This window comes from Eptatretus burgeri, chromosome 17 (assembly GCF_056783735.1).
Source record: "Eptatretus burgeri isolate ZD-2024b chromosome 17, Ebu_testis_v1, whole genome shotgun sequence".
Lineage (NCBI taxonomy): Eukaryota > Metazoa > Chordata > Myxini > Myxiniformes > Myxinidae > Eptatretus > Eptatretus burgeri.
The window spans coordinates 41,989,199-42,012,639 of record NC_140977.1 but is presented as its reverse complement, the minus strand read 5'-3'; the positions used below and the strand labels follow the sequence as shown (position 1 = coordinate 42,012,639).

Below are 23,441 nucleotides of genomic sequence, written 5' to 3'. Positions count from 1 at the left end.
TTACTTTGCGAGGTGTCTCTTTGTGTGGTTTACTTTGCGAGGTGTCTCTTTGTGTGGTTTACTTTACAAGGCGTCTCTTTGTGTGGTTTACTTTACGAGGTGTCTCTTTGTGTGGTTTACTTTACAAGGTGTCTCTTTGTGTGGTTTACTTTGCGAGGTGTCTCTTTGTGTGGTTTACTTTGCGAGGTGTCTCTTTGTGTGGTTTACTTTACGAGGTGTCTCTTTGTGTGGTTTACTTTACGAGGTGTCTCTTTGTGTGGTTTACTTTACAAGGTGTCTCTTTGTGTGGTTTACTTTGCGAGGTGTCTCTTTGTGTGGTTTACTTTGCGAGGTGTCTCTTTGTGTGGTTTACTTTACGAGGTGTCTCTTTGTGTGGTTTACTTTACGAGGTGTCTCTTTGTGTGGTTTACCTTACGAGGTGTCTCTTTGTGTGGTTTACTTTACGAGGTGTCTCTTTGTGTGGTTTACCTTACGAGGTGTCTCTTCGTGAGGTTTACTCGACAAGGTGTCTCTTCATGTGGTTTACTTTGCGAGGTGTCTCTTTGTTTGGTTTACTTTACGAGGTGTCTCTTTGTGTGGTTTACTTTACGAGGTGTCTCTTTGTGTGGTTTACTTTACGAGGTGTCTCTTTGTGTGGTTTACTTTACGAGGTGTCTCTTTGTGTGGTTTACTTTACGAGGTGTCTCTTTGTTTGGTTTACTTTACGAGGTGTCTCTTTGTTTGGATTACTTTACGAGGTGTCTCTTCATGTGGTTTACTTTGCGAGGTGTCTCTTTGTTTGGTTTACTTTACGAGGTGTCTCTTTGTTTGGTTTACTTTACGAGGTGTCTCCTTGTGTGGTTTACTTTACGAGGTGTCTCTTTGTGTGGTTTACTTTACGAGGTGTCTTCATGTGGTTTACTTTGCGAGGTGTCTCTTTGTTTGGTTTACTTTACGAGGTGTCTCTTTGTGTGGTTTACTTTACGAGGTGTCTCTTTGTGTGGTTTACTTTACGAGGTGTCTCTTCATGTGGTTTACTTTACGAGGTGTCTCTTTGTGTGGTTTACTTTGCGAGGTGTCTCTTTGTGTGGTTTACTTTGCGAGGTGTCTCTTTGTGTGGTTTACTTTGCGAGGTGTCTCTTTGTGTGGTTTACTTTACAAGGCGTCTCTTTGTGTGGTTTACTTTACGAGGTGTCTCTTTGTGTGGTTTACTTTACAAGGTGTCTCTTTGTGTGGTTTACTTTGCGAGGTGTCTCTTTGTGTGGTTTACTTTGCGAGGTGTCTCTTTGTGTGGTTTACTTTACGAGGTGTCTCTTTGTGTGGTTTACTTTACGAGGTGTCTCTTTGTGTGGTTTACTTTACAAGGTGTCTCTTTGTGTGGTTTACTTTGCGAGGTGTCTCTTTGTATGGTTTACTTTGCGAGGTGTCTCTTTGTGTGGTTTACTTTACGAGGTGTCTCTTTGTGTGGTTTACCTTACGAGGTGTCTCTTTGTGTGGTTTACTTTACGAGGTGTCTCTTTCTGTGGTTTACTTTACGAGGTGTCTCTTTGTGTGGTTTACCTTACGAGGTGTCTCTTTGTGTGGTTTACTTTACGAGGTGTCTCATTGTGTGGTTTACTTTACGAGGTGTCTCTTTGTGTGGCTTACTTTACGAGGTGTCTCTTCATGAGGTTCACTTTACAAGGTGTATCTTCTTGTGGTTTATTTTACGAGTTTTTCTCATTTTGTTTCACCAATTTTATATTGTTGCGGCCCGGGGTTAGGGGCAAAGACCATGAGGGGTGAACTACATAGGGTTCCCAACAGATTCACCAGAATTGCAGTCCATCACACATGAATCACTTTGTGATGCTGCGGGTCGCAAATCGACCACGAACGCCAATAAATCCACCACGTGACTTAAGGTCCTCTGTCTAATTCCGCTTACCTAAAGCTCATGCGATCTAATTACCGGGGAACACCCCCTCGGAATGCATTTGCTTAAACCGATCACCTTACCAGATTGGATGCAGCCGAGTGGAACTGCCCAACACATACCGGCTAGGAAACAGATCGTTGGGGGAATAATGTCCTTGCTAAACTAGGGTGCAGGCCATGCTGGACGAATGAAAGAAAACACGAAAAGGCGCTGGGAACATTTCCATACAACACATTTATTTCCAACAGATGTGAAGAAAGGGATGTGGCACAGTGAATGGGGTTTTGTTTTATGTACAGCAGGGCACAGCAAGGAATTCGTGGGCTGCGGCAAAACATAACAACTTACAAAAGCGGACACAGTAGGATTATCCAAACTATCTTCGACAATCTTACTTCAGCTTGGACAGGCACCATCTCACACACACACACACACACACACACACACACACACACACACACACACACGCACGCACGCACGCACGCACGCACGCACGCACGCACGCACGCACACACACACACACACACACACACACACACACACACACACACACACACACACACACGCACGCACGCACGCACGCACGCACGCACACACACACACACACACACACACGCACGCACACACACACACACACAAGGAAATTTAGATAGCTTAGAAAGGGAGAGAAAGGTGAGAATAAGTGCCCTCAGAATACCTTGCATAGCCATCTGACCAACGTGGCCCAGGACGCTTGAGGAGGGGTGGGGGGATAAGTGGGAAAGATACTGGTGACTACCGTGTGGGGGTGGGTGGTGTGATGTGTGCGATGTGAGGGGTGCAGTGACATGCCAGAGGAAAATGTGATTGTGAATCAGTAACGCGTTCTTCTTTGTGCATCCACAGTAGACGGCATAGAGGGGTGTCCATGGAGAGAGGAGAACAGATGTGTGAGAAGGAAGATCCCAAACCTCAATGTGTAAAGATCTGTATTTGTAAGCATGTACCTCCTTGTGATGCTCCACCTGAGCATTCCCACCTCGTGATATGGTGCGTTATCTCCTTATTTATTCGCCGAGACTCGTGGCAACGTGCACTCCACACTGGTCTGCCGTCTGTGGCTGGTCCTGAATCCGTCTGGCTTTGTGGGGCTGGTGGCACGTTTACAGCACTGCAGGGAGTCCACTCGTTTGCTCTCAAAGGACGGCAACCACACACGAAGAATGTTATACCTCGAAGAAGGACTCCCAATGGATCCGCACTGCTCCCTTTATATGCCCCAGGTGAAGCATGGGGCGAGGATCAGAAAGCGATGTGCTGTGGCCCAAATCCTGCTCCTCTATTGGGCCACAGCAGCTCCATCCATGCCTCGCCAGGCTCCGCGATTGGAAACCTGCTCAGATGCCCACGAGCCTCGGCACGGTTTTGAGTTTCAAGCAGATTTGAACAGAAAATTGTGCGCAAATTCCTGAAGAAGGTTGTTTTTTGTGCAACAAGGAGGATCATCCAAGACAGGGAGGCATCGTGGTGTTCCGATTGAAAATTGTCCGTTGAACAGCATGAGTGCTTCCATGCTTGGTGTGTGTTATCGCGAAAACGAAAGGGTTAGAGTGGAGGTCAGAGTACGGATCATGGGGATATTTATAAGACCGAACTACAAGTCCCACGCCACACAATTCGTCCCGTTTCGCCACAAGAAATGAGGGAAGGACGAATTACACGAATACTCATGAAATAACTGCCTGGGGATCACTGTATGTTGGGTGCTATTGCCTGAGAGGCATGCGGTTTTGTCGAACCGCAACAATATGTACCTCTCGAATGTCTCACCAGGACTAAAAAAAATTGAATTACTCTTTCAAACACAGTTGATAGTTTGCTTCATATGTGTGCACAAGCACTTTATACACATCCTGTGATGTAATATCCCAAGTGATGTATTTGAGTTTCTTTGAAATGTAAATCTTTATTTGTTATTTTCTGCTTAATCAGAGCATCCAGGTTTAGCTGGCATCGATTTACTAAGGCCAAGGTCACATTTGCTCTACGGCGAGGATACGGCGGCCGTACGCCCTCTGAATTGACAGAAACGTGTGGTGGCCGCAGAGAAACTAAGGTGGCCTCAGGGAGGCCTTACGCCGTTTGGTTAGATTTGACAGGTCTTAGGGGCGCCATGGAATTATAGCGCGGAGTTAAAACTTTTTTTCGTTTCTACGTTCGCCGTAGCAATTCGACAAGCCAAGCGATGACGTAGATGTGTTCCACATCGACCGTACGTAAGGCGTACGGTGGGCTTGCATTATTCGTGCGGCTGCCATAAGCTCTTCTCAATGAAAAATGAATTTTCCCAACCCCACAAAAATTACGGCGGCAGCAATATTTCCACGGTCGCCGTATGGTGGCCTTACGGTCTGTGTGACTACCTGCGTGCAACGCAGGGTCGACGCACAGTTCCACTACGCCCGCCGTGCACTTACGTACGACCTCCGTGGCAGTCTGCGTCGACCGTGCGTCCACTGTGCGCAACCGCTAGAGATCGGAGTATGGGTGTTTGCCTATACAGTGGTGCCCCCAGAATCCGAATATAATTCGGTCCAGGAGGCTGTTTGGATTGCAAAAAGTTCGGATTCAAAAAATATTTTTCCAATAAGAAATAATGGAGTGAATTAATCCTTTCGTGGACCCAAAGAAAACCCACTTTCAAGACACTTTAAACTTAATTTCCCCATGTTTATTCCCAAGTTTATTCCCAAATTCCCAAGGTAAAATAAGATGAGTAAATGACCTTAGGTGGCGGTGTATTGTATGTAAACTGGTACAATCACCACATCCAAAGGTCCACACAGGCTCGAGCTCCGTCCTGGGTTCCGATCGCTCGCGCACTCTGCGAGAGCGCTGCCCCCAGGGCAGCTCATCAAACATGATGCCCGCAGAACCACAATCATTTTCATCAAACGCATCGGGCTGAGGTAATCATGGATATTCTAAATTACAACCGCAGGCCCCCCCTAACAAACGGGCGCCAACGGTGTCAGACGGAATGAAAACCCGTCATTCTTGTTTCAAAACCAGCTAAAATTTATGAAAAAGCGGCCAAAATTGAAACCAACATCGTAATTACGGTCGCAATAGCAGATATAATGGAAACCAACATGTTTATTCTATACGCATGAACGGTCTTGACGGAAACAAGAACGGACAATCCCAAAATAGATTGGTGGGGAACGGAAGCAAGATTGGTTATTTCCGTCGCGAAACGTCCGAGAGCGAAACAAAAGCGGTTCATTCCGGTTACTGTCGTGCGAACAAGATGGCGGATGCAGTGGAACGACCTGTTACGGTATGTTAATTTTTAGTGCTTGTGCCTCGAACATAAATGTAATATAGATAATATATAGTGGGTAGTACCTGATGTAGTTGTAACAATTTATTAAACCGAATTTTGTTGTGATGATAATGTTTGGTTTGCCTGTATTTCGAGCCCCTGAGTGAAGGATCGCGAGTTGTGTATGCCCAGTTCAACAATGGGGATCGTGTATGGGATCTTTATACAGTTTTAATTCATATTAACTTTGTTATTTTCTTGGAATTCGCAATTTATTATTACGATCAAATTTTACCTCTTGCAAATATAAACGATCAATCGTCACTACTCGCTGCAGCACGGGAGCACGAATTTCACGAAATGTCAGCCACACATTAAGTCAAGAGGGTGCACTTATCCTTGCTTGTATAATATCCCGCACCACAAACGGGGTTTCATTAACAGACATGATATATCCAAGGCAGACGATGTTAAAGTTAACTTACCATAACTTCAAGAAATTTTCAAGCCGCCATGTTTCCCACGTTCTGGTAATCGGAAGGAATCGCTTTTGCTTCGGTCTCCGCCGTTTCCCGACTGAAGTAACCGATGTTGCTTCCATTCCCCAGCGTTCTATTTTGGGATTGACCGTTCTTTTGTCTGTCACGACCGTTCTTGCGTGTCGAATAAACTTGTTGGTTTCGGTTATATTTGCTATTGCGAGCGTAATTACTGTGTTGGTTTCAATTTCGGCCGCTTTTTCATCAATTTTAGCTGTTTTTGTAACAAGAATGACGGGTTTTCATTCCGTCTGACAACGGTGGCGTCCGTTTGTTCGGGGGGCCTGAACCGGTTTTGCTGTGAAATTCAATCCTTGCCCGACAGTCCGTCACACCACGTGATCGGATTGATTTTTTGGTTATTAATTAAAACACAAGATGATTAAAAAAACAAACATCACAAATGAAGGTGAAAACACGAGGTAAGGCCGAAGTCACATTTGGCTTGGCGGCCGGAGGGTCTTCAAAATGTACGGGCACTAGCAATTATAAAGCGGCCGCAGTATTTGCACGGTCACACAATGTAGCAGTCACATATGTTTTTATTTTTCGGGGAGCTGTACGGCGTATTTATAAATTGTGGAGACCGAAAACGTGGGGGTGCCGTACGGTCTTTGATTAGATGTCCCACAGTGACCTTAGGGCGTCCCTGCGGTGGCCATATAATTTTCAAGGCAGACGCAAGGTGCCCGCAAGGCGACCGCAGGGGGACCGCAGGGGGACCGCAGGGAGACGCTAAGCCGAACGTGTGGCCAGATGTCCTTTCCCCAAACTGGATTGTCTCAGACGAGACATGGCATCAGTCGTGTTTCAAAATCAGTGGAAAGAGACTTCATCATGAGAAACATGCTATACAGCGCTCTATAAACTTCAGGGACCCGGTGTTTGTGAAAAACTTTGGTCGTGGAAAGGCTTGGCTACCAGGGAGGGGTCACAAAAACGAGGGACCGTTGTCCCACAAGATTAACCTCGAGGGCAGTCGAGTCGTCTGGAGGCACCTTGATCATGTCTGGTATCGGTCTTGTGATCCTGTCATCTTCACAAATTATGTCTCGCCACTTCCTGAACCTGTGATGAGTGAGGTATTTGATGTAGATGATACTGCACCACTTCCTGAGGCTGATCCCAATATTGTTGTTGCAGCATCACCAGCGGGCCTTCTGTCGGTTTTGTGCCCCAACGATCATCCAGAGTTCCAAAGGGTCAAATCCGCATTGATTTGTGGCCAATATTCATGATGTTTGTATTATATACTAGTGTCTTCATGAGTCTTGTGTTCATCTTTAATGCATTTTCACACTTAATGTGAGGGGGGAGATGTCATGGATTCATGTATCAGATCAACGGGAGCGCGATCATCAGGAGGCGGCAACGAAGCTGCAGCACGAAGAAGCTCTGAGGTTTCTGTGTGTGGAACACAAAAAAAGATTGATGGAGCACTCAAACTGCTTTGCCTGCCTGAAACATTACACGTGTGTTGTTATGCTGTATCACGTGATGCTGGGCAATGCTACGTCGCATGATTCTGCAAAACCTAAGGCAGCACCACATCACGGGATGGAGCACCACATCACGGGATGGAGCACCACGTGGTGAACCACAGGTCAACCCAACACGAAGCCGCACGTCGTGACTCGAAGTCACAACTCCCTCACCACAGGATTTACCACACCAGTGGCAAGAGGATGTGTATGGGAACTGCAGTCGTGATGGGATCAATCTGTTCAAGAGAGTATGATCTTATGGAAGAATTCCCATGGGAAAAAAGGGGATGAACAATAAAATGAAGAAAAGGGAAAGTAAAGCAAATGTGAACCCGCCATTAATCTTCCCTCCTAAAACAAGATAATAATCACCGAGGATTTCTCCCATGGACCATCTTGTGTTTTGGAGGTTCAAGTACTTGGTGTCACGTGGACGATGTCTGCTGACACGGATTGGTCACACTGAAACATTGTGCTTCTAAAATGGCCGAATCAAAGGTAATTACACTCGAGGGGACGGCGTGGTCCCCGATCATTTAATGAAAACACAAAGGTGACGAGCTGAAGAGTTTATTGTAAGCTACAGGTACATGATCGATGGATAAACATGAAATAGAGATTTTACATTCATTGATGTAATGAAGGGTTCATATTTGAAGAGAAACTGTTCATGTTTATAATCATTGTTAACAATCAACACATGGCAGGAACATCAAGCAAAGGAAATGGTGAAACAGGTGTCTTGTTGGAAGAATGAGATGAGAAGATGTGAGGAGGTGTGTCCGGTCCTGGTCATGGAACTCTTATTCAACCTGATGAACCACTTGGGGTGAGAAGGAAAGATGTAATTACACGGATTGTTCATGAGATTGGTTAATCATGTCAATAAGTTATACCAACCAGATCCTCCCTTCGACTGGATCAACAAATATTAACATTTTAGACACAATGTGGATCTCACAGACCACAACCCAAACTCTTATTACTTCATCTTTTACCATGGTATCTTGAACAAAACAACCCGAACGAGAGGGGGAGCACTCGGTGGAGTGCAAAACCTCCGCCGCCAACACTGCTGGGTCACTCAAGTGAACCTGAAATCCTATTCATTCAATTTGACGTCAACAGTGCTCACAGAGTTATAGTTGGCAACTTTCCCTTTTACTTTTAACTTTTACATACTCAATTCATTCGTCATAACTCGATTCCTTGAGACAGAAATTGATTTTACGTGGGTATATCCACCTGAAGTTCCAAAATCAGCCGCAATTATAATTTTGGCATGTTTTTTTTGTTGGAAATCACTTTTAACATGGAGAAAAAATTGAAATTTTGTTGAAAAAAAGTTGCAAAATATTTTTTCTCTAACAAATATTTTTTTTTTTTTGGGGGGGGGGTTGGAAATCACTTAAAACATGTAGAGATGCAAAAAAAATTCAAATACTTTTTCAAAATGGCCACCATAGCGGCATGGCCACCATAGCGGCATGGCCACCATAGCGGCATGGCCACCATAGTCCAAAATCTAATGGCATGATCTGTGGACCATACCTTATCCTCCCACCAAGTTTCGTCAAAATCCGTCGAGGAGTTTTTCGGTAATACTGTTCACAAACAAACAAACAAGCAAACAAGCAGTCAGAGACTGGTACTTACGAAATCGTTAACTTGACCTCTGACCTTGTCTAATAAAAGCTGTCTGGAGAGAAGGGAGCGACGCAAACCAGAAGTTTCTACGATGATTCTGTACCAAACCATCAAAAATCATAACGTCGACCGAAGCAAAAATCTCCATTTCTCCACGTGAATTCACGGAATTATGTTTGACCTCACTGTGACCTTGACCTTTGACCGATTTTGACCAAAATCTAATCAGCACGAGCCATCACCCTCCTGAATCACGTGGTGTAATTTGACATTAGTAGCTTCTTCCGTTCTCAAGTTATCGTGCCGACAAACAAACAAACAAACAAACAAACAAACAAACAGAAACGGAAGGCATCAATATATTTACGAAATCTTTCGATTTCGAAAGTAACAAACAAACAAACAGAAAGGGGTGAAAACAGTAACCTCCGATCTTCGATGGCAGATGTTAAATATAAAGGAAAGACACAGCTCCTGTAACTGTTACAATAACCTTGACATTCCCCATGAAATGTGATGTTCCTCTGGGAGGAATCATCACCTGTTCTCACGGTGTCACAATGATGGTTTTAATTTCACAGAATCGGGAATAGAACCCAGAATAACAAACATCAATGTTGAGTGAGATACTAAACTACCTGTCTGACGGCTGTCTCCCATCAACGAGTGGTTCATGGATTGAGAGTACAAGGTGGGGTAGGGGGTAGAGGCGTGGGGGAGGGGGGAGGGGTCGGGGGTTTATATACATGACACAATATTTCGTGCTGCAAATAATTAATGAACATAACAAATGCTGGGTCGAGCACATGGTTGGAAATCACACAGATTAGAGATTATATTGAGTTATCATAAAGTTACTTAAACGTTACATCTGACAAATGAACCCCATTGTAATTGTTACATTCCCGACAACGAATCGACATGTTGTTCATCACCACGTGTGATGTATCTTGAACGAGAGTGTTGATCTTTGTTTCAACGATGTTTTCCTTGAATTATTCGATACATTCAGGATAATTATCGTGTGGACGTCACAGTGTTACATCATTCAAAACGTTGTCAAAGATTATCAAGAAATATTTTTGAAGAGTTGGTGAAATTAAATACACATTGTGAGTGATCTATGAAAACATTCATCACTCGACATTTGTGAAGTTTAAACCGGAACTGCACTTACCTCTTGGTGACCCATCATCTATCAACCTCGATATTTACCGTATAACAACCAAGGGAACCTCCTGTGGAGAAACACCGATGGGGTGGAAATGTGAAGATGGAAGACATTGATTTGTGGAAAAGAAGTTGATGGGGGTTGGGGGGGGTGGAGAGATGGTGGGGGTAGAGAGAGGGGGAGGGGAGGGGTGGGCGGTGGGGGTGAAGATATGGTTTGGGTAAAGAGGGGAGGGGTGGGCGTTTGGTGAAGAAAGGAAATGAAGATGACGTGTAATGAGGAGAGGAATGTGAAGATATTCATGGAGATATTGATTCTCATTTACTGTGAAATAGTTTGGACAAAAATTACTGAAAGAAAAAGTGAAATCTCGAATGTGTGAAAATGAGATTATCAGGAATGTCACGTTTATATTTACTTCGAAGGATTTTCACGTTTGTAAAGTGTTGAAGAAGAAGACACGTCAGGTCGTCCTCGCTGATCTGGTCCATCATGATCCTCTCCTGGTTCTGGTTCCTCCATCATGGTTGACGACCCAACGAAGGCCAAATAAAGGAGCATCGTAGTCAATATCAGCAACTTCATGGTCCTGCAGCACATTAGAGTGGGTTTTGTGATGGAGGTGATCCAGAGATTATTACCCTCACCAAAGGAGACGATGTTGCATTTGGGTCCGTCCATCTCTCTCTGTCTGTCTGTCTGTCTGTCCGCACAGAACTTTCGTGTTTTTCTCCGCAACCGCTTGTTGGATTGAGACGAAATTTTCGACATTGGTGCGACTCTTCCTGTAAAATGTTTTAATGATAATAATGACGTCATAAGTCACGTGGTTTGGCAGCCATATTTTTAAAAACGAAACTCTGAAACTGCACAAAGAAAGAAATTGAAACTTGGCACACAGCAATTCCAATGAATGAGTGTGATTTTTGCGATATCATAGGTGCTCTTGTTTTGACGTCATAATTGCATTCTCCTTCTTCTTCCTCTTCTTCTTCTTCTTTTTCTTCTTCTTCAGCAACCACCATTATCCCACCTTTTTCTGGAGTCAGCCACCGGGAAGCTTTGCCCGAGCCTTCATAACCGGCTGACCAGGCTTGACGGTTGACAAGTTATGGCTGGAATTTGGAATTTGGCCATGGTGCTGGGTGCTGGGGATAGCTCGCCTACTCTTCACGAAGGACACCATGGAATGAGAGAAGATTTGTCTCCCGACCATTTCTATCTTTCTCTGTTTCACTTACTGCTCTCCAAATTCTACAAACTTAAAAGCTTTCTTTGACTTCTGAATTCTTGCCATGAGGACTTGACATCCGAACACCCTCAAGCAGAATTTCTCTGTGTGGGAGACTTCAGTGGACAACACAGAGAGTGGCTGAAATCTTCCCACACAGATGGTGGGGGGGGGGGGGCGGGGGGAGGGGGTTGAAGCTTTCACGTTTTCCTTTCTAAATGATTTGCAACAAATTATCACGCACCCTTCCCATATCCCAGATCGTCATGACCACACTATCAATTCTTTGAATTTGTTCTTCACTTCCAATCAGTTACATTACAACTATACAATTTCACCTCCAATTGGTTCTTCTGACCACAATCCTGTGAACATCCCTTTACTTTCCCCCACTTCTCATCCGACTGCTCTGACGAAACGCCAGTATTGGCATTTCAATAATGCTGACTCGCCTGGTTTACGTAAATTCTTTTCTGACTTTCCCTGGAAAGACCTCTCCCTCTCCTTGGGTGATGCCTCCATCTATGCTGAATGTATAGCTGAGGTTATTGTTGCAGGAATGGAGGCTGATATCCCCTTCTCTTTCAAATCTATCTCTCCGACCAATTCTGCTCTGCGTCCATTCGTGTAAGGGATGTCGCATCTTGAACATTGAAAAACTCTTCTTCCTCCGACTCGTATTCAGCTTTCATATCCGCCAGAAATAATTGCAAACATGTTATTCGTGAGGTGAAGCATTTCTTTATTCAAAAGAAATGTGACAACCTCTCATCTTCTTCCACGAATAGATCTTTCTGGTCCTGAGCTAAAAGTTTCTCCAACAACTTCTGTTGCTCTAACTTTCCTTCAGTTTTACGTTCAGATGATGCTCTCGCTGTCTCTCCGACCAAAAAAGCAACTCTTCTTGGTTCTGTTTTCTCCTCCAACTCCATACTGGATGACTCGAACTTTCCATCTCCCTCTGCTGCTCCCCTCACCAATCCAATGTCCCTCCCCATAATCTCTTTTCACGCAATCAAAAAAAAATACTTCTCTCTCTCTGGATATAAGCAAAGTTTGCAGCCAAGATGACATTCCTCCCTGTTTCTTGAATGAATGTGCTACAGAAGTTGCACCCGTGCTTGCTCGTTGTTTCGTTTTTGTTTTAATACCCAAACTTTTCCTCTTACCTGGAAACATGCCTTAGTAGAACCTATTTTCATGAAAGGTGATCGTTCAAACCCTTCCAACTACCGTCCAATTGCTCTGACTTCCACTGTTTCCAAAGTCCATGAATGTCTTCTCAATTCCCATTTTCTCAAGCACCTTGAATCTCACAGTCTTCCATCTGACCAACAATACGGCTTTTGCAAGGCAATGTCTACAGGTGATATCCTTTCTTACATTACGAATGTTGGGGCCTCTTTGAGAGATGATAGGGAATCCTTTGTTGTTGGCCTTGATATCTCAAAAGCCTTTGACAGAGTTTTGCATGGGGATCTGATTTCTAAGCTTCCCTCTTTCACCTTTCATCCTTCACTCGGCTCTCTCACATCAAGCTTTCTCTCCGACCACTCTGTCTCTGTAATTGTTGATGGTTCATCATCTCCCCCTTCCCCATCAACAGCGGTGAACCTCAGGCTTCCGTTCTGTCCCCAACACTCTTCCTTCTTTTTGTCAATGAACTTCTTTCTTCCACAAGTAACCAAATGCACTCGTATGCTGACGAGTCAACATTACATTCCTCAATGTCTTTCACATCTGCCCCATCTTCCCTCACTCTATCGACATCTCGTTTCATCACAGCCAACTCTTTAAATGTGGATTTGGACAAGATCTCCTAGTGGGGAAAATGTAACGAAGTGAAGTTTAATGTTTCAAAAATTCAATTTCTTCCCATTACTCTCTCTCTCTCTCTCTCTCTCTCTCTCTCTCTCTCTCTCTCTCTCTCTCTCTCTCTCTCTCTCTCTCTCTCTCTCTCTCTCTCTCTCTCTCTAAAACTCCTCTCAACTCTCCAATCTCCTTTGAAAGCTCCACAAGTACACCATGTGATACAATAAACCTATCAGGTATTACTCTAACATGATATTTATCCTGGAATCCACATATTATGCAAATAACTACGTCTGCCTCAGAGAAACAAGGAGTCCTGTTCAGATGTTGAAGATTCTTCTCCTCTGAACAGTTGCTCCAACTATATAAAGGATTAATTCGTCCTTGTATGGAGTACTGCTCTCACATCTGGGGAGGTTCCAGCTCCACGAACACACTGGACAGAATTGACTCCAAAGTTATTCGACTTGTGAACTCCACCAATGTGACCTCATAACTCGACCCGCACAAATTTCGCCGCATGGTCGGGTCTCTTTCTCTTTTCGACAGATATTACTTCGGTGTTTGCTCACAAGAACTTGCTGTTTGTGTGGCTCCACCATTTCCGAGAGCAAGGAATCCTCGACAAGCCACTGCATCACGTGATTTTTGTTTGGCCATTGGCAATTCAAGGGTGGGCCGTGATGATGTTTGTTTCTTCCTCTCCACTGTCAAACTCTGGAACTCTTAACCTTCTCATGTCTTCCCAAACACTTGTGACCTTCCCCTTTTCAAAAAGCATATTTTTTACTTTCTCAAAAACTCTTGGACTATTCTCTCTTTCCTTTCTTTTCTATTCATGCAGTTCATTTATTTAAGGCTTGGCCTCGTTGAGGATGATTTACTGCGTGTCTTCAGCCTTCAACATAAAAAAGGGATGTAATGATAGCCTCGGAGTGCACACACTCACCGCGAAGCTGTCTCGCCTGTAAGGATAGCCTCAGGGTACGCAGGGGTACCTTGAAGCTGTCGAGCGGAGGTTGGAATCCTGCTTTAGCTGTGAAATGTCATCCTGGTGCTTCTCATGCAGGGTGATTTATCAATGCTTAGAGTTTGTGCCGTCCTTTCGATGCAAGCCGAACTGGGTATGCCATCTGGGAGAAAGTATCAGTCGACGTTCATGACCCCAGAGTGTTCTTCATGAAAAATAGAAGAGACATTCCAAATCACCCAGAAACAAAATGCAAATTACTGCCCAAACCTCCAGGGGGGGCACTGAATCAACGGCACATCTGTGGCCTCATCGACCCTGTATCATTACAAAGAAGAATGCCTTGTGTGGCATTGTGAAAGTGATGTGTGAAGTCGTTACACAATGCAGTTCAAATTCAGAGGTTTAAACCAAACCAGCATGTTTCACAACACAGTTCATCGTTTTCAGATCGCCGTGACAACGCAAACCGAAGACCCTCCCTCATAGTTACAGGAGAGTTTACTCGAACCTGGTTATCGAGAAGGTAATAAAATAGTCTCACCAGAAGTTTGAAAGTAACTTAAAAATCCCTCATTACAACGAACCAGCAGAACTGTAATTATCAAACAAGATAATCTCGGATATGAAAACTAATCTCATGAGAACGAACGATTCCGCAAACTTACCGACTCTTTCCAATCAAGTGACCAGGACGGATCAAAATCAGGTGAACAGGTGTTGAGATGATCTCCGAGTGATGTGGAGCAGAGCGAATCGTCCTTTTATCAGAAGCTAAATTGATGATTTGACCCGATTTGTGTTTCTCAATATGTTAGTAAATCAATGCCAGGTAAACCTGGATGCTCCGACAAAGCAGAAAATTACAAAGAAAGATTTACATTTCAAACAAACCAAAACACATCACTGAGGATATAACAATACAGGATGTGTATCAAGTGCTTGTGTGCACAATAGCATCAAACTATAAACATCAGATGAAAGAAAAATAGGACCACGGGACCTGAAGCTCACCTGGATCAGCAGAAACAGTGAATGACGTCATAAAACTTGGAACTTTTGTTCATCTGCCGAATCTGGTTCGATATTTGATTTTAATCCTCGTTCATGAGCGTCTGTGTCGCCAAAGCAGCTTCTTGAGCAAGGGTTATACCAGGTGGTTTGCCATTGCCTTCCCAGCAGAAGTTCGGGCAGGAATTTGTAACTTGGTCATGGTGCCGGTGATAGCTCGCCTTCTCTTCCTGAAGGGAATCGTTGGGATCTTTAATATGCACCAACGAATGTCGGAAGACAAGACGCCCAGTCGTCCATCGGAGGAACGACACACACATTGATGATTCAGTCAGTCTGTGAAACACCAGAATGGCATCTTATAGCTGGGCCGAGATTCAAACCCAGGCTCGACAGCTTGGAGACGACTTTGTGAACCTTGAGGTCAACGTGTCAACCGAGGTCGTGAAAATATAATCTACACGTGTTCCTGGTGGTATAAAATATAACCTACTGGTGTTCCTGGTGGTATAAAATATAATCTACTGGTGTTCCTGGTGGTATAAAATATAACCTACTGGTATTCCTGGTGGTATAAAATATAATCAGGCCTTAAATAATTACCTTGAAAAGAGTGAAAAAACTATTTTGAAGCAATTTTACCACATGCCCAGCACTGCACTTTATGTTCACCACAACTATAATAATTAATGTTGGTGTGTGTGAGTGTGTGCGTCAGGTACGCACATTCGCCTGCAACCTGCAGAGCCTATAAGGAAAGCCCTTGGATATACACACTCCCTCTAAGCTGTCTAGCCTGTAAGGATAGCCTCTGGATATACACACTCCCTCTAAGCTGTCTCGCCTGTAAGGATAGCCTCTGGATATACACACTCCCTCTAAGCTGTCCAGCCTGTAAGGATAGCCTCTGGATATACACACTCCCTCTAAGCTGTCCAGCCTGTAAGGATAGCCTCTGGATATACACACTCCCTCTAAGCTGTCTCGCCTGTAAGGATAGCCTCTGGATATACACACTCCCTCTAAGCTGTCCAGCCTGTAAAGATAGCCTCTGGATATACACACTCCCTCTAAGCTGCATAGCCTGTAAGGATAGCCTCTGGATATACACACTCCCTCGAAGCTGTCCAGCCTGTAAGGATAGCCTCTGGATATACACACTCCCTCGAAGCTGTCCAGCCTGTAAGGATAGCCTCTGGATATACACACTCCCTCTAAGCTGTCCAGCCTGTAAGGATAGCCTCTGGATATACACACTCCCTCTAAGCAGTCTCGCCTGTAAGGATAGCCTCTGGATATACACACTCCCTCTAAGCTGTCTAGCCTGTAAGGATAGCCTCTGGATATACACACTCCCTCTAAGCTGCCTAGCCTGTAAGGATAGCCTCTGGATATACACACTCCCTCTAAGTTGTCCAGCCTGTAAGGATAGCCTCTGGATATACACACTCCCTCTAAGCTGCCTAGCCTGTAAGGATAGCCTCTGGATATACACACTCCCTCTAAGCTGTCTAGCCTGTAAGGATAGCCTCTGGATATACACACTCCCTCTAAGCTGTCTAGCCTGTAAGGATAGCCTCTGGATATACACACTCCCTCTAAGCTGTCTAGCCTGTAAGGATAGCCTCTGGACATACACACTCCCTCTGATTTGTCCAGCCTGTAAGGATAGCCTCTGGATATACACCTCCCTCTAAGCTGTCTGGCCTGTAAGGATGGCCTCGGAATATGCACACTCACCTCTAAGCTGTCCTCACCTGCAAGGATAGCCTCCAGGTATGCACACTCTTCACCTCGAAGCTGTCCCAGCTTCGAGTCCTGTATGCATCTGGAGAATGTGAAGTATTTCGTCAATTTGACTGAAGATGAACAAACGGATAAAACTCGTGAAGTGCATTTAATTAAGTTTTGGATTTATGAATTTTACATCATATTTTACTGAAATTCACAACTTTCAAAAATATACACAAACAACGACAATTCTTTCGCTTTTTAAATTCGTTGAACCCTGAAATATTTGTTATTCACCCCCACCCACGCCTCACCCTTCAGGAGTCCAGAAAATTCACCAAATAACATTAACTGATTACTCGGATTTCATAAATTCCTGGGGTAGGGGAGGGATATGACCTCGAACCACCAAGCCCCTCATGTTTATCATAACAGCATAAGTCGTGGTGATGGTAACTTTGTTACAAGTTGTCACCCTCACCCTCCACCACTTTTGATGATGTTGCTTCACCCCTGAGGAGGCAGTTTCATTGGAAAGGAGTGCAGTCCTGGACAGGCCTCCACTCCAGCACGGGTTACTCCAACTGGGAATTACCCCAGTACATACAGACACTGGCACTCCTTTCACTGACATCGGAAGGATGACAGGCTGTCAACCACACCTGGTGTTAATTCAACAGTCGACAGGGGCTAAGAACTCCTACACGAAGGTCTCAAACCAACCACCTGAAGCTGGAAGCCAACACCAGGCCACATTAAATAGACGAAACACTTCCGATACGAGAATTGATACTTCCGATTCTGGAACTGGATACGAGAGTTAATTATTTTTTTAAGTCATTCTTCACCATTGACAGATCGGGCCAAAAACGACAAAGTCCTGAATATCATCATATTTCAAAAACGTATTGGGCCTGATATGTTCTCGTGGATCAGGCATTTCGTGGTGGAGGTAAGCGCTCCACCGAGTGCCCTTCTTGTTGTTTCGTTATTTTTGTACAAAATATTTCAGAGTAATGAGAATCAACAACTCCATGTCTTTACATTCTTCTCTCGTCATTGAATGTCATCTTATTTTCCTTTACTCTGCCCAAAGCCCGCCCTTCCTCCCCTCCCCTGGCCCCTGCCCGCCCGAGAAGGATTGACAGACTGAGAGCTCTTTCACAACCTTGTGGGTGGTGGTGCATGGCCGCTCTAAGTTGTTGGAGCGATCCATCTGGTTGATTCCGATGACGACCGAAACGAAGGTGTATTGAACGCAACAAAGGAAGCAGTGGGAATTATTGCGGGTCAAAGGAAGTGTTTCCAGAATGATGGCAATTTGCAAAATAGAAAGGGGGGCAGCAAGGTTTGCAGTGGAAAATGAAGGAATTCAGGCTTTTTTAGGTCAGTGGAGGGTGGGGAAGCGATTGAAGAAGGAACTGAGGATGTAATTGTGATTTTTAAGGCCAGGGAAGAAAATCAGGTGAAGAAGGAAGGGAAAAGTTAAAGGTATTCCATACCAATGCCACAAGTTTAAATTGAAAGAGGGATGAGGTTGAAGCCAAAGTGGACAGCGAGGAGTACGATATAGTTGCAGTGAGTGAGACAAAGTTTAAGGAGGACAGTAACTGGAGGATAGGATTAGAAGATGTATTGGTGATGAAAAAGATGTATTGGTGATGATATAAAGATGAAAATGACAGGGCAAGATGTATTGGTGTGATGGAAAGGATAGAATAGGAGGAGGAGGGGGAATCTGGGAAAAGGACAACATTGCATCAAGAGAAATGGGTGACGTTAAGGAAGGAATAAATGTTGAGGATTCTGTACGGGAAGAGATTTGAAATTGCAAAAACATGAAGATACTGGGAGAATGCTTTTATAGGACTCTGGGTGTGAAGGAAGAGGAGGAAGGAGGAGTACATTAAGAATGCAAAAGGGCATGTGGAGAGGGAACAGTATTGATTATGGGAGATTTTAACTTGCCAGGGATAGATTGGGTGAAAGAACAGGGAAAGGGCAGAGCAGTTGAGGATTTCCTCGTTTTTGTCCTGGATTGCTTTTTAACCCACTTTGGATTAAAGCCCACGAGGGGAAGTGCATGTTTGACCTCCTTTTAAGTGACGATCGCAATATGGTGGAGGAGTATTGAGAAGTAAGTGACCATAACGTTGAGTGTGCAAGGTTTCTGTTCAGGGTTAGAGTTCAAGAGAGTAGAGTAAGACGATTCCATTTCAGGAAGTCAAATATTGAGGGTGTTCGGAGAAAGTTGGATGATGTACATTGGGAGAAGCAAACAACAGACAATCAGCATCAGAAAAATGGGAAACATTCAAAGAGCAAGGGTGTGGAGTGCAGAGTAAGTACATCACTCTTGGAGTAAAGAGAGGTAAATTGAGAGAGTAACTTGGCAAACCAAAGGAGAGCATGAGAAGGAGATGGCTAAGAATATTAAGCATAATAGCAAGGCATTCAATAAGTATATCAGAGGAAAAGAACAAGTTAAAACTCGTGTTATGTGGGCCTATTGAGGAATATAACTGGGAGAGTAGTCAGGTCAGGTCAAGTATGGGAGCAGGCACCAGAGCAGTGTGTCGTTGTATCCACTTTCTGCCGGTACTCTAAGGGACTCCGTCTGGCCCTCCTGCAGGCATGTGCCTGGCCCATCCCCATCTACTTGAGATGTTGATCAACCTGCTGCAACCACGAGGCACGTGGTTTGCTCATTGGCCTCCTCTACTCAATCGACTCCCTCGCTGAGAGAATCTGCTGAACAGGATTACCCTCAGGAATATGACCCACAAGTCCATACAGCTGCAGCAGATGCTCATGCACGATGCAGGTAACAAATCTCATTTGAGTTCCTCTCAGCAACCACTCGTTGAACACAAAGTTCGATCAGCGATGGCGAAGGATTCTCCGAAGAGACCTGGTACCAAAGGAATTGTCTCCATCTCAGATCCTGATGCAGAGTCTAAGTCTCGCATCCATGGAGCAAGAATGGAAGCACCAAGGACCTGAAGACTCAGACTTTCGTCCTCCTGCATAGGCACTGACAGTGCCGTACCCCATGATCCAGTGAATCCATGACTCCACAGGCCCGATCCAGATGTTTTTTTATTTCTGGCTCACAGCCAGCAGAGAAATGACCATCACTGCCAAGATAAGTGAATCTCTCCATGACCTCAACATCCTCACCAAAACAGGTACAGACAAGAGACCATTGAGAGAAAGGGCCAAAAACTATATGTGGCATGAATATTTCAAAAATGTATTGGGTCCGTTGTGTTCTCATGGATCAATCATTATGTGGTGGAGGAATGCGCTCTACCGAGTGTCATAGTTTTATCTTGTGTTGTTAAATTGGTGCGGTATTGATGTGGCACAGGTTTGATGGGCTGAATGGCCTCCACCTGCGTCTAATTTCCTTGTGTTTCTTGAAGGGAGTTGTTGCACACGTACATGCACATGACACCCCCCCTCCACTCCCTCCAGTTCAGATGAACCGAGGAACAAGTTTCTATGATGGAGGATGACCCCATTACCCGACTGGATTGCTTACCGAGAAAGCAATAAAATAGACACCATTTGCTTGAAAGTAACTTTAAAATCCCTCATTACGACGAACCAGCAGAACTCGATGTATCAAGCAAGATAATCTCGGATGAGAAAACTAATCTCATGAGAAGGAACGATTCCCCAAACTTACCGACTCTTTCCAATCAAATGAACATGGTGGATCAAAATCAGGTGAACAGGTGTTGAGATGATCTCCGAGTGATGTGGAGCAGAGCGAATCGTCCCTTTATCAGAAGCTCAATTGATGATAAGACCCGATTTGTATTTTCTCAATTTGTTCGTTTCTAAGATTTCCTCTTTATACATTTGTAATTGGTGTGAATGAATAAAGCCATTGTTCTTCACTCATAAAATATTATATGAACTTCGGTAAAATGCTGCAGTTGAGAGGATTCCATTGTAAACATGATTATCCATGTATTCTGTTACATTTTCTCTCTGTGAAAACAAACATCAGGCTTCAGTTGATGTTGATTTGTGATATTGATTTGTCATATTTTTTTGTGATATTGCAAGTTCCTGAAGAAGGTTGTTTTGTGTGCAACAAGGAAGAAGATCTGAGCCACGGGAGGCATCGTGGTGTGCAGATGAAAAATTGTCCGTTGAACGGCATGTGTGTGTGCTTCCATGCTTGGTGTGAATTATGGCTCAAACGAAAGGGTTTGCAGTCGAGATCAGAGTGCGGATCATCGAGATATTTATTCGACCGAACTACAAGTCCCACGCAACGCAATTCGTAACGTTGAGACGCAAGACATGAGGGAAGGACTAAGTACACGAATACTCATGAAACAACTGCCTGGAGATCACTGCATGTTGGGTGCCATTGCCTTCGAGGCATGTGGTTTTGTGGAACCGCAACGATATATACCGCTCGACTGTCCCTCCAGGACTAATAAAATATTTGAATTACTCTTTCATACACAGTTTATAGTTTGCTTCTCATGTGTGCACAAGCACTTTATACATATCCTGTGTTGTAATATCCCAAGTGATGTATTGAGGTTTGTTTGAAATGTAAATCTTTATTTTATATTTTCTGCTGACTCAGAACATCCAGGTTTACCTGGCATCGACTTACTAACTGTGGAAGAAATGAACTCAATTTCCACTCAGGTTCAGCAAACAAATGAGAATGTTTAATTACGAAGGCGCACACAAACGGGAGAGAGAGAAAAGATCCATCAATGAATATCTCTCTCTCTCTCTCTCTCTCTCTCTCTCTCTCTCTCTCTCTCTCTCTCTCTCTCTCTCTCTCTCTCTCTCTCTCTGAAAAACCCTTTACCCAAGTCTTGTATATCGACTGGGGACAAGTGGGGGGAAATGATTGAACAAGCAGGATAAAAGAGAAATAACTTTTTATCGGGGAGAGAGTAACTATTCCCATCGTTTGAAATCAAAATAACTGCTTTCTGCAACAGGGAAAGGAGTGAAACAGTCTGAACTCGAGGGGTAGCACTCGGCAGAGTGCAAAACTTCCGCCGCCAACACTGTTGGGTCACTCAAGTGAACCCGATATCCTATTCATCGTCGGTAAAAACGGATCAGACTCCACTGAACCACGATTGATTAATCAAAACTAGATCGACGCGCATGTAGAAATTTTTATTTTTCCTCTAACAATTTTTTTGGGGGGTTGGAAATCACTGAAACATGTAGATATGCAACAAAAAAATCAAATATCTTTCAAATAAAATCGAATTTTTTTTGAAAAAAGTTGCAAAATTTCCGAAGTTTTTTTTGGACCAAGTTCAAAATCTAATGGCATGATCATTAGACCATACCTAATCCCCCCACCAAGTTTCGTCGAAATCCGTCCAGGAGTTTTTTCGTAATACAGTTCACAAACAAACAAACAAACAAACAGGGGTGAAAACAGCAACCTCCGTCCATTTTCGATGGCGGAGGTGAACAAGGTCGGCAGGACAAAGCACAGCCAATCAGAAAAGAGCACAACATCCCCTTCGAGGGTCCCCAGGGTTTGGAAATACAGATAGTTCTACAGATCAAAGAAGTAAATCATCAATTCGGCACATTCCGAGCTTTCATAAAGAACAACATTACATGAACTGGCACTGGTCACAGAACCTCGGCAGCTTTTACAATCCATCTCCACAATAAGGAGGAGGAGGAGATCGGGACCATACTCTGTGCAGATCGTTGTTGCTGGTTAAGCAGTCTCCTTGGCTGTTGGGCACAATCCTGGACGGGTCACCACTCCGACACAGTGTACCAGCATGCTGGCATTCATTTTGCCGACCTCGGGAAGGATGACAGGACACAAAAAGACATGCACGATATTCATCAAATTTGTGAACGCAATAAGAAATATCAAAAGTTAGATTTCATCATGCACTGATTGGAAAACTTAAGTCTTCCTGGAACTTATGCAACATTTCCAGGTTATCACATCGTTTTAATCAAAAAACGACAAATCAATATCACAAATCAACATCAACTGAAGCCTGATGTTTGTTTTCACAGAAAGCAAATATAACAGAATACATGGATAATCATGTTTACAATGGAATCCTCTCAACTGCAGCATTTACCGAAGTTCAAATAATATTTTATGAGTGACGAGCAATGGCTTTATTCATTCACAACAATTACAAATGCGTAAAGAGGAAATCTTCAACACGAACAAATTGATTTAATACAACTCGGGTCATATCATCAATTTAGCTTCTGATAAAAGGACAATCTGCTCCACATCACTCGGAGATCATCTCAACACCTGTTCACCTGAATTTCGGCCAAGCTACAAAATGACATTCTGGTGTTTCACAGAATGAATCATCAATGTGTGTGTCGTTCCTCCGATGGACGACTGTGCGTCTTGTCTTCCGACATTCGTTGATGCATATTAAAGATCCCAACGATTCCCTTCAGGAAGAGAAGGCGAGCTATCACCGGCACCATGACCAAGTTATAAATTCCTGCCCGATCTTCTGCTGGGAAGGCAATGGCAAACCACCTAGTATAACACTTGCTCAAGAAGCTGCTTCGGCGACACAGACGCTCATGAACGAGGATGGAAAATTAAATATCGAACCAGATTCAGCAGATGAACAAAGTTCCAA

General features: G+C 44.0%; 2 long non-coding RNA genes across 2 annotated transcripts; both read right to left on the bottom strand.

The window, feature by feature from the left end:
• Positions 1 to 7,778: 7,778 nt before the first annotated feature.
• LOC147009884 (uncharacterized) lies at positions 7,779 to 14,878 on the bottom strand. The gene is made up of 4 exons (XR_015052751.1): positions 14,724 to 14,878; positions 10,461 to 10,631; positions 10,049 to 10,109; positions 7,779 to 8,047 (listed from the first exon to the last, which is right to left on the bottom strand). It is a non-coding gene; the product is annotated as an uncharacterized LOC147009884 (long non-coding RNA).
• Positions 14,879 to 16,789: 1,911 nt separating this feature from the next.
• LOC147009883 (uncharacterized) lies at positions 16,790 to 23,345 on the bottom strand. The gene is made up of 3 exons (XR_015052911.1): positions 23,104 to 23,345; positions 22,506 to 22,618; positions 16,790 to 16,894 (listed from the first exon to the last, which is right to left on the bottom strand). It is a non-coding gene; the product is annotated as an uncharacterized LOC147009883 (long non-coding RNA).
• Between the last annotated feature and the right edge of the window lie 96 nt (positions 23,346 to 23,441).